The 12,377-nt window shown below is 35.0% G+C and overlaps 1 long non-coding RNA gene across 1 annotated transcript; it reads left to right on the top strand.

Moving 5' to 3' along the window:
• The first annotated feature begins 10,134 nt into the window (after positions 1 to 10,134).
• On the top strand, positions 10,135 to 11,423 carry LOC122282639. The gene is made up of 2 exons (XR_006230434.1): positions 10,135 to 10,404; positions 11,106 to 11,423. It is a non-coding gene; the product is annotated as an uncharacterized LOC122282639 (long non-coding RNA).
• Positions 11,424 to 12,377: the final 954 nt, after the last annotated feature.

Below are 12,377 nucleotides of genomic sequence, written 5' to 3'. Positions count from 1 at the left end.
GGTGGCATAGAGTTATGAGACATCATTATCTGCATTTATTCGAACATTTTTTGGGATTGAATTTCATGCTTCTTTTGGATATTTTGTTCTAATTGCGCCTACATATCTACTGCTTGATATAATTGAGCCTCCAACTCTCGTTGCTGGACTTTAATTGTTTGATCTCAAGCCTTGCATCCAGTAGTTGTTATTCGATTTGACTTGGGAAGAAGATGATGTTGATGAAGGCTTCACGCAATATACTAAACCTGTCAAATATACAGAATGGGATCTTAAAATATGAGAAAAGATCTTAACATGGTTTATAGAGCATTCATCAGATCCAACAATAGCATTTTTCTGAAGTGACACTATCTTGTCATACAGAAGAAAAGGGAAATCATTAGGGATAGTATGAATAACAAAAATATTATTAGGCAATACAAGTAAAAAATTAAACTTACGTAATTTGCTTATGCTTCGAGACTAGTCCAAACACCATTGCAATTTGTATGCGATATAACATACAATTGGATCATATTATAGTCAATAGGACTGTCTTGTTCTTGTAAAAGTAAAATCTATATTATAACTTCAATCACAAATGTTGATATGTTAATATTTAACAGGGATCGGTATTACGTTACTAATTATTTCTATAGTCGTTGAAAAGATATAGAACCCGCATAAATATGTATTGTTAAATTTACTCTATTTGCTTTGTTATAGTACTCTATTGCAACAAGAAAAGAAATAACATTATAATTACTATCTTGGTTTAATGGATCTAACATATAGCATAAAGAAAAATAGTAGCAAAATTACTTAATGTATATGTGGAGTCTTTAAATATATCACAAAGCTTCACACATTCATTTGGTGGCATGTCTTTGAATGAATTTTGACACAGTATCAGCCAATTACAATTATAAATTTTGGGTAAACTATCAGTCTATTAAAATCAAAGAGAGATTGTAATATTATATATGTAAAGGAAAACATTGGCTAGAATTAGATGACTAAATGATAAGGTTTATCTTATCATTATTTGATTAAATTTGGATGAATGTAAAATAAGTATTGATTTGTATCTAAACAATATTAAGTCTATCTAGAAGTCTTAGGTGTTGTTTAGATAAGTCCTTGAGGTTAAAATCGAGTTCTGGAAGATTGGTATTTATCAAGAATAAAGCTGAACATAATTTAGTTAATAACAGAAGATATTATCGCGAAATGTTAGCAATCCGTCGGAACGCGTTTTCGCGTCGGTTGGTAACCGTTAGCAGAGTCCTACTGCGACTAGAACTCTTTCCAAACCTTCTATTTAAAGGGATTCGATTTTGTATCTTTTCAAGCACTGTAAGCCACGAACTTTACAGAGGAGATTCTGAGTGTTTATGAGAGAAAATTCACTTGAGAATTTGAATGGAATTTTTCATATCTTCTTGAGTGTGATCGTGCTTTGAGGGTGAAGGAACATCGATTGGATTTCAGCCTGTGGAGTTCCAGAAGGGAAGTCAACATTTGAAGATCGCCAGAGGTTCTGGCTGCTACTGCGGTAGAAGACAAACGGGTCGTTTGTCTAGGCAAGTAAGAGAGTCGAATTGCAAAGGTTTTGTAATTGATTATTGCTTGTAATTGTTCTTCAAATAATAAGAATGACTTTCCTGGGTTTGGCTGCCCGTAGGGTTTTACCTTTAAAGAGTTCTTTAAAGGGTTTCCCTTCGTAACCAATCGTTGTGTCTTGCAAGTTTGATTATTTATTTTAAAGTATTTGATTCGTTTCATAATCTTGATAATTGAGATCTAACCTATTTGTTCAAGGAAATTGGTAGACAATTTCGTGGTTTTACAAGGGTACGTTGGGAATTTCAATTGGCATCAGAGCGTGGTTCACTCATTCGAGTGTGATCCGTGCCCTTGTAGATCATGTCAACGTCATTATACGTTCCACCATACTTCAATGGGGAAAACTATGCTTATTGGAAAGTTCGTATGAAGGTTTTTCTCAAATCTTTGGATGAACGTGTATGGCATTTGGTTGAACGAGGATGGACTAAACCCGAGACATCTATAGATGCTTGGACAAAAGATGCAATCAACAATTGCAATTTGAATAGCAAAGGACTTAACACTATTTTCATGGCAGTATCCTCCGAAGAATTTAAAAGAATCTCCATGTGTGAGATTGCTAAAGAAGCTTAGGATATTTTGGAGGTTACACATGAAGGCACAAGAATAGTAAAAAATTCAAAATTGTAAATGCTAACCTCAAAATTTGAAGAGATTAAAATGTTGGAAGACGAAAATTTTAATGATTTTTATGCTAAACTGAATGATATTGTGAATTCCAGGTTTAATCTCGGCGAGAAGGTGGTGGATTCAAGGATCATGAGGAAAATTCTAAGGTCTTTACTTGAAAGATTTCTACCCAAAGTTACCGCTATTGATGAAAGTAAAGATCTTGATGCAATAAGGGTAGAAGAATTGGTAGGTTCTTTACAAACGTATGAATCTTCGCTTCCTCAAGCAAGAAAATGTAAGTTTATTGCCTTAAAAACTATAGAAGAAAATCAAGATGATATTTTTGATGAAGAAAATCTTAACAATGAGGATATAGATCTCATAGTAAGAAAGTTCAGAAAATTTATGTTTAATAAAAAGTATAGTGAAAAGAAAAAAAGAGGTAAAGAATTTTCTGCAAAGAAAAATTATTTTGAAAATTTGAATAAAGAAAAATCTGATAAAATAAAGTGTCATGAATGTTCTGGTTATGGTCATATAAGAATTGAATGTCCAAATTTCAAGAAAAGTAAAGGAAAAGCATTGAATGTCACATTTAGTGATAGTTCAGAATTTGAAATTTCAAGTTCATCATCTGATTATGACAATAATTTTGTGGCTTTTTCTACTATTGTTAATGATTTTTCTGATATTGAGCTAACAAAATCTGAAAGTGATGATGAAAATAGTGATTCGGAGGTTGCTCTAGTTGTGGATGTGTGATAACCCGCTTTCACGTGTTTTTTTTTCTCTGAAGGGTTGTTTTTAATTTAATTAATATATTAGTTTATTTATTTTAATTTATTGCGTTTTAAAATTTGGTTTTTAATTTATTTGATGTTGTGTTTTATTTATTTTAGTCGTTTTGCAGTTTTTAATCTTTCTCGGCGGTTTTGTTTTGTTTTTCCGGAGTGAGGATTGGACCTCATCTGTTTCCTACATCTCTTTTTCCTTTTTTCCTTTTTCTCTTTTTTCTTTCTTTTTCTTTTTCTTTTTCTCTTTCTTCCTTCCTCCCCGCGTCAACCCCGTCTCTCTCTCTCTCCTCTCCCACGTCGTTGCAGCCCAACCCCTCGACCCGCCGCCGTCCGGCCGCCGTGCGGCACACCGCCCCCATCGGTCGAACCCCCTCCCTCCGGCGCACCTCCCCACCAAACCTCAGCCTCATCCGGCCAGTCGTTTGGCCGGAAAACGCCATCAAAGCCCCCACGGTTTTTGCTCTGATCCGCCACCGTCGCTCTACCTCCGGCCACCATTTCTTCACCACTTCATCACCGGTCCCTCGCCGTCCTAACCCACCCATTTCCGGCCTCCAATAGTCACCGGAACAGCTCCCACGAGCTAGCTTTCCATTTTGGGAAATTCGGCCATCAACCTCCATTTCCGCCGCCACCCACGGCCAACCACCACTTCCAATAGCTTCATAATTATCCTTAGACCATTCTCTATCAATCCCAAGCCCTGGTTTGTCCTCGTTCAAAAGTGGGTATTTTACAACCCACGACCACAGTGAATTTTCACTGTTACGTTGCTTTTTCACCGCCGTTTGCAACGCCGCAAGTTTTCTAAAAATACCATATAGCGCTGTAAGTATTTTCCAAACCCTATTTTCAGATTTAATTATATATTGCTCATTCAATAATTTTATCTGCTGGTTGGTTGATTCCGGACTGAGTCCGAGGAGTTCGGGGGTCGGATGGATGGAGGACAGAGTTGTTTGTTTTATTGATTTATGTTGGTTGGATATTTTTGTGCATTGATATGGCATTTACATGGTGCATGCACGTGTGTTTTTGTTTAATTGAGAAAAGCCTGTTTATTGGCGTAAGTGGACTTACGGGTGCGTGTGTATCATGACCCCAAGCCGGGATGGGGTATTATCTCGGTGGAGCTCCTCTGGTCACTTGGGAGCAGAATAAACTGAGTGATGTCCCCTGGGTTGTTGCTGGGCGACAACGGGAGCGGGGGCTAGGGGATGCTTGGCTACGAACGCGCCGGGCGCGGAACCGGGCATCGCTCTACGCACCGACTCCGTGGCCCTTCGCTGGCGAGGGCTAGAGGATGCTTGGCTACGAACGCGCGGGGTGCGGAATTGGGCATCGCTCGTTAGGTGTCACATGCGTGGTGGTACTCTGCGGTGTGGCACTGGAATCAGGGTGTGCGGATGACCCCTAGGGGAGGTCATGGTGCATACAGATAAACTGGATAATGGTTTGAGATGGATAAAGGCTAAATGTGACTTTTGGCGTGATATTTGGAAAGGATGTGTTTTTGGACCAAATGAGATTTTTGGCGTGTGTGGAAAAATATGTTTTTATGGGTTTACGCATTGGCATCACTTCATGCATATTGTTTGAGTTCTATATGCTTTTATCTGGTGGTGTTTGGATTTTACTTACCTGCGGTACCATTTTTGGTTCCGTAGATTTTGGTGCAGGATTCGAGGATGAGGAGGAGGAGGCTGAGCCCAAGGATGCGGCTCCGCCGGGTTGCTGATGTTATGCTTTATAGTTTGGTTTAAAACTATATTCGTGTTTTGTAATATTTTATTTATGTATGTTTTAAACAGCTTGTATTACGTTAAGAAAAATTCTGATACTTAGTTATATGACTTTCGTTATCCGCTGCGTGTTTCTTCGTGCACATACGTTGCTTTTGCACACACTTGGCACTCGTCGATAGGGTGGTGACCCTGGTTGTCATCATCCGGACGTCTCGATTTCCCTGTGTCCGTGCGTGGGGATTTGGGGGCGTCACAGGATGATCATGAGTTGAGTTTACAAGAAGCTTACAATGATGTGTGTGAAGAAGTGATCAAATTAAAGAAACTCAACAAGAAGCTGTACAAGAAATTCACTAATATGGAGAGTGAGAAAAATAATTTGTCTGAGGTATTCAAAATTTCTGATATTGAAATAGCAAGATTAAGGGATCAAAATATTGCATTGGAAAAGGAATTGGAAAAGGTTCAAGAAAAAACAACAACACAGAAACTAGAAGAGATGTTGAGTTTTCAAAAATCTAGTTGTGATCGCACGGGTTTGGGATATACGACTTCCTAAGGTATGGAACTTAGAGACCCATCATCCGCTGCCACCTCATCAAAAAATATCATTTTTGTTAAAGGAAGTCAAGATGAGGAAACTCCAAAGAAGGCCGTGTCTACAACTTATGTTCCAAGAGCCTCACATGATAGATTAATGACAAAGAAGTCCAATCAAGGTAAGTCCAAAGGTAAGTTAATTCCTACTTGTCATTATTGTGGTGTTATTGGTCATATAAGACCAAATTGCTTTAACTTGAATAAAGTGAAGAAAAATGGATGTGAAATAAATCCAAAAAGTAAAGGAAAAAGTCTAGAGAATCAAGTTTGTGATATGAGTCAACAAATCAATTTTTTATGTCTCAAAATTGGTGAAATAGCATATTTTTGCTTTCAAAATAAAGAAAAGATCATACAAAGTGATGTTGATAAAAAGAATATGCCAAAATTTAAAGCAAAGTGGGTGGTCAAAGAGGATGTCATGTCACATTAATGGATAGGACTACTTGCATGTTCTTGCATCCTTTATATTATTGCATTAGCCTAAGACATGCATTTTATTTTTCTGTTTTGTTTTATGTTTCTGTTTTTTCAGTTTTAAATAAGAAAAATATAATATAAAAAAATTCTGGTTTGGTTTAAAATTTTTCTTTAAGGAACGTGCATGCTTGATATGTCAAAATTTGAGCATTTGTGTTCTCACTTAATAAATTGTTGAACCTATGCATCTCTCTACTTTGTACAATTCACTTTGTGCATACTAACCCTATGGATTATCTTGGCAAAGTGCATTTTCAATGCACAGTGAGAAACTTATATGTTTTTTTTTTTATAATTAAACTTCACATCATTAGATGCTCACCAAAAAGAGAGTTCATACCTTGAATTGACTAATACTAGTTGAACCTAGTACATAAATAAAGAGCTCTCTTCTTGTCAAACACAAAGAGTGATCTATATAGAAAAAGTCGGTGTTAATTCATTGCAGAAAAAGACAAACACCCTACACGGATCTATCTCCTTAAGTCCTTATAGAAATAATCATTGCTCTAATCATTGTGGAAAAAGATGAGCAACAAAAATGGACTTAAAAAAGGGGATTGTGCAAACTAGTGTTTGGAGGAGATGCTAATGTATCTAGGCCCTAGCATAAAGTTTGACTTTTAAGGTGAAGCAACAAACTCTTGTGAGCATCTATAAAAAGCAATCTTTCATGAATAAAGGTATAAAAAAAAATATTGAAGAAATGAGTTCATAAAAATGCTATGTTATAAGTATACTCACTCACACACTCACATGAACTTTGACATTGATGATCTTATGAGAAGTGAACATCCATAGTGATTGTTGCAAATAAGAGGATGTACTCTATTGAATTTGTTTTGTGAGTTACACTATGTTTGAATTAAAATGCATCTAGGTATGTTACTTGCCCTTTTGTTTTTTTTATTACAAAAAAAAATTAAAAAAATTTTAAATTTTTTTTATTTCTTTCTAATCTCTATTTTTTTTTTTTTTTGTTTATATAACATGGTATGCCCACCAAGTGTTTGTTTGTTTGTCTCAACCAAGTTGTCTCAATCATTTGTTCATTATTTAACACATTGAGACACATGGGAGTTGTTCATCATGTCTTTCTTAGTGTTTTCATCTTGGCACACATAAGTGATATTTATTCTATTTTGTGTCTTGTCAGATTAGTGACAAAAAGGGGGAGTATTGGAAGAGCACACTGGAATATTTTGATATTATGAAATTTAGGGGGAGTTTGAGTAAGTGGGAGTTTAATGAATTTGTTGAAAATATAAAAATGGGAGCAACAAAATATTGAGGGGGAGAACTATATACTTTAGGGGGAGAAGCAGAATATTGAGGGGGAGAACTAAGTATTGAACGTGGTTATTGATGATGACTAGAACACTTTCTTTTCATAGGTTTACATTACATCTAACTTTTGATTATTATTGAGACTAGTTTCAAAGAATGTTCTATGTCATTTCTTATCATTACTGTATTAAGATATTTTTCACGAGATCTTGGTCTGCTGGTTGTTTTTGTCTTAGGTACACACTACATTCATCAAGTTGGTTTTGTGACCGATCCACCAAAGGGAAGATTGTATATGCAAGACATTCATCGAGTTGATTTTGTCACCAATCCGCCAAAGGAGGAGATTGTAAAGGAAAAAATTGGCTAGGATTATATAACTAAATGATAAGGTTTATCTTATCATTATTTGATCAAATTTGGATGAATGATAAGATTTATCTTATCATTATTTGATTAAAATTGGATGAATGTAAAATAAGTATTGATTTGTATCTAAACAATATTAGGTCTATCTAGAAGTCTTAGGTGTTGTTTAAATAAGTCCTTGAGATTAAAATCGAGTTATGGAAGATTGATATTTATCAAGAAGAAAGCTGAACAAAATTTAGTTAATAACAGAAGATATTATCGCAAAATGTTAGCAGTCCGTCGGGATGCGTTTTCGCATCTGTTGCTAACCGTCAGCAGAGTCCTACTACGACTAGAACTCTTTCCAGACCTTCTATTTAAAGGGATTCGGTTTTGTATCTTTTCAAGCACTTTAACTCACGAATTTTACAGAAGAGATTCTGAGTGTTTATGAGAGAAAATTCACTTGAGAATTTGAATGGGATTTTTCATATCTTCTTGAGTGTGATCGTGCTTTGAGAGTGAAGGAACATAATTGGATTTCAGCCTGTGGAGTTCCAGAAGAGAAGTCAACATTTGAAGATCGCCAGAGGTTCTAGCTACTACTGCGGTAGAAGACAAACGGGTCATTTGTTTAGGCAAGTAAGAGAGTCAAATTGCAAAGGTTTTGTAATTGATTATTGCTTGTAATTGTTCTTTAAATAATAAGAATGACTTTCCTAGATTTGGCTGCCCTCTAGGGTTTTACCTTTAAAGAGTTCTTTAAAGGGTTTCCCTTCGTAACCAATCTTTGTGTCTTGCAAGTTTGATTATTCATTTTTAAAGTATTTGATTCGTTTCATAATCTTGATAATTGAAATCTAACCTATTTGTTCAAGAAAATTGATAGATAATTTTATAATTTTATAGGAGTATATTAGGAATTTCAACATATAAAATAGATAAGATTATAGTATTATATATCGGGTCAAAGCCTTGGGGGCGGCCCTTGTCCCCCCATTGGCTTCCCAGTAATTTCTCATGATCAGCAATTCACGGTTGAAAATTCTTGCCTACTAGTTTCATGATTGCCTCATTTCACGTCCCATCTAGGGCTGAGAAAATGAAAATCATGTGTACCCATCTGGAAAGATTATTGTCTTTACGAACTTTGGTCTAACTTTTTCTTTATCTTTTGTAAGAGATAGTTGGGGTTCGTTTGTTGAAGGAGGCAGTCCTCGTCCCTATCATTTTAGTAAGTTATAACTGGGCCCCAGGTTGAAAAAAAAAAAAAAAAGTTTTCTACGAGGATTATTAATCATGTACTTTTCTGCAACTTTTAATTTGTCCAAGTCTTTGTTCCTTTAATTCTGTAGAGGTGTAGACATTTGTGGTTCATAATAGATCTTAACTAGGAGGTTTAGATAGTGAATTAATATAAGATGAGTTGAGATAAAAGTCGAAAGTTAAATAAAATATTATTTTTTAATATTAATAATATTTTAAAATTTTAAAAAGTTAAATTATTTATTATATTTTATGCAGAAATTTGAGAAAATTGTAATAATTAGATGTTATGAAATAAAATGTGTTTAGTATCCAAATCTAGCGTTGAAGAGAGCGGCTATTAGACCGGATATCTCTCCCCAAATGCTAACAAGATATACCACATGCAGAAGTTAGAGTACTTGATCATGCCGGCCTATATGCATGGTTCGAAGAAAAAGATGAGATCGAAGAAGTCTCCCAAGTCAAGATAGGCAGCCATTTTGTTGAAAAACGATTTCTGTAAATAACTTTGATGATGTTTTGGTATTTGGATGTATTTGGAAAAGTCATCCTGAGCTGTGGAAAAACGATTTCGGTCAATGAATTATGTCAGTTGATGCATTGCTTTTGTAATTTTACTCAACCAAAATCTTTTAAATAAAAAAACACATCTCATTAAGAACAGATTAATTGAATTATGAATTACCATAAACAAGATGGATCGAAGGAGGATCATTAGAACTACCATAAAAAAGCGGCCACCTCCAAGCTGGTTAATGATTTTCGACTGTGATGAACTTCCTAGCTAATGAACTAACATCGTTTTGTTGATCAATCAAAGAAATACCTGGTTTATATATTTAATATTTATGTGGCAAGTTGATAACTTAACCCCATCTGGCTGGGAGAATCTTCTTTGTCAAGGGCTTATATTGCTAAGAACGATTAAAAATATACGTCCATGCCTTTACTGTTTTAAGCCTCAAACTATATATGCTAATTAATTCCCTGAATTTCCTTTCTTCAATTTGCTACTACCTACTTCTTGGAATATCAGAGCTAGCTTTCTGATCCATGTCCTAGCATGTATGCGTTTTTGCACATCCAAAAATATAAGGTAGAGCTATTAATTTGAAGCACCCTCAAAAGATGGGAAGAGATGCAGATAGTAAGGTTGTGGTATAAGTTCGGTCTAAATATAACTGCTATTGCATTGAAATGCCACCCAAATTAATATACCAAGTGATGTATAAATTAGAAGAAAAAGAACTGTATAATATATATATTGGGTGAAAAATAGAATCTCTAAAAATCTTCGTGAAATGAAGAAAAAGTAGTTAGAATTTGAATCCAATGAGTACTTCTTGTATATAAAATTTAGAGGGAGCTTTCATTAGTTGTTCAAACTTTTTTTTTTTTTTTCCTTTTAAATGTTTTAACTTGTTTTGCAACCCTTGACTACGTCAACTTTGAAAACCTAGGTACTTCTACTCCTAGGTGAAAAGTTATATAAAGGAGAAGGCTGGTGTAGATTCATGATCTGTCTCCCATTAACATTAAACTCAGGATGGCTCTCAAACTTTCTACTACCATTGTGTTTTGCTTCATTGTGTTTCTCATCCTTGCTAACCATATTGTTTCCCCTCGACAGCTGATCGGGGATGGGGGTCGTAGAGGTAATTTAACTGATCTCTCTCTCTCTCTCTCTCTCTCTCTCTCTCTCTCATGTATGCTCGGATCTAGTCTTTGATTTTTGGATTAAGGGCTCGTTTGGAAAATTTAAATATCCATAATTTAAAAATCCATATGAGCTTAGATGTATTTGAATGTTAAGATAAGTTTAGATATATTTATAAAAAGTTGAAAAAGGTTGTGGATCCCTCGTGTAAGGAGGTGTTGATTTGAAACAAGTTGTGGGTTCTATATGTAAAGAGGTTTTGAATTAAGTGATATTTAGTGATTTAGAAGTTGTGTATTTAGATGTTAGCTGGATATGTCTAAAATAGAACCCAACTGAGATGAGCTAAGCTCATTCAAGGATCTAAATGAAGCCCAGAACGTTTTATTGGGTTTTAGGAAAAGAGTGAGAAAACGTCAAATAAAATGTTATAAAGTTAAAAAATTATTCGAATATATTTTTTTGTTTTAAAATTTGTAAAATATGAATTGCTTTTTGTGTTTAGATAATTATTAGGTAATAATTAAATGAAAAATTTTAAGATTTTAAATTGAAAAGTGTTTTATATCAGTAAATTACAATAAATTTTAAATATTTCATACCTCATCTTTATATTTAAACGTTCTCTACAAGTGCATCATAGCTATAAATTAGTTCTATTATTTATTTAATAATTAATTAGCTTTTGCCTAATTGCAGGCCGTCTTCTCGGGGGAGTCGTGTCCCCTACGAGCGGAATCCCATCCCCGGCAAGGCCATTTCCTTGAGATGCAAAAATCCGTACGAGGTGCTCGGAAAGCAGCCCTGTATCCATATGCTTCCGGCTAGTTTAGCATGCGTCGTTTATGTATGTTCTCTACAAATATAAGATATGGGTCATTTCTATATATATATATTATTGATATTCCCATAATTACACCTGTCTCTAGTTTAGCATCCGTCGTTTACGTACGTTGTCTTCAACTATAAGAGATGGGTCATTTCTATATAAATATATATTGGTGATATTCCCATATATTTCCATTATTGATAAGTGATGGCGCGTCGGGACATGCAACACTTGGTCGCATACTTTCATTTATGACAATTAATATGTAATGCATCCTAGTATGCAAAACAGTATTTAGATATCGCTGCAGAAACAAGAGTGAAAAAAATATTTAATTCTAAAACGAATAAATACCTTAATGATTAATAACCCATAAATAGGTACTTTTCACTTAAGAGCTCAACATAAGTTCAATGTAAAGTGAGAGATAGAATCTACATAATACAGAAAACTACAAAATCAGATAAACTCTCTCATCTACTCTATAGTATAGAGAGTCAATGCTATGAATGTTAATATCAGATCCAACCTCTTCTCTGGATTGGGCTCATCCTCAACCATATAAAGGCATATATCTTGTTCGTCGTAAGTTAGACCTAGCACAACTTCTACCATTTCAGGAAAATCGAAGTGGGTCCACAATGGTGAGATTTATTTGAAATCTTAGTAAGTTAAACAACCATCTTGCACAAACACTAGATATGCATGATTAATGATAAACATAAGATGCATGATAGAAAAACCTATTTTGTCTCCAATCAAGATCCTTCAACATTTTCCAGAAAATTTTGATGCGCATTTTCTTTAAGACAACATTTTTACCTTTTCTTTTCAAAAACATAACTTTTCATTATTATTGGAATTTTTGCAACGACCTTATATTGGACTTTGCAAAGTCGGTCAATATCTGACTATAAAAAGATACAAAGCCGAATGAGAAACATGGTGATCATGTCTTGCCATGGAGAATCATGGTTGGGCATTGGACCTCAAAGCCTAGGAGAAGCATGGAATATCACAGGAGACTCATGGGAGACCCATGATTTAACCTTAGTCTTTGGCATGAGAAAGCCATATCTAAGGTCTTCGGTTCTGCGCGCCCAGAGAAACCCATGCCCTAGTAGGTGTGGAAGAATATATAC

The sequence above is a fragment of the Carya illinoinensis genome, chromosome 11, assembly GCF_018687715.1.
Source record: "Carya illinoinensis cultivar Pawnee chromosome 11, C.illinoinensisPawnee_v1, whole genome shotgun sequence".
Classification (NCBI taxonomy): domain Eukaryota; kingdom Viridiplantae; phylum Streptophyta; class Magnoliopsida; order Fagales; family Juglandaceae; genus Carya; species Carya illinoinensis.
Note: the sequence above shows the minus strand (reverse complement) of the source record. Positions and strands in the feature narration are given on the sequence as shown.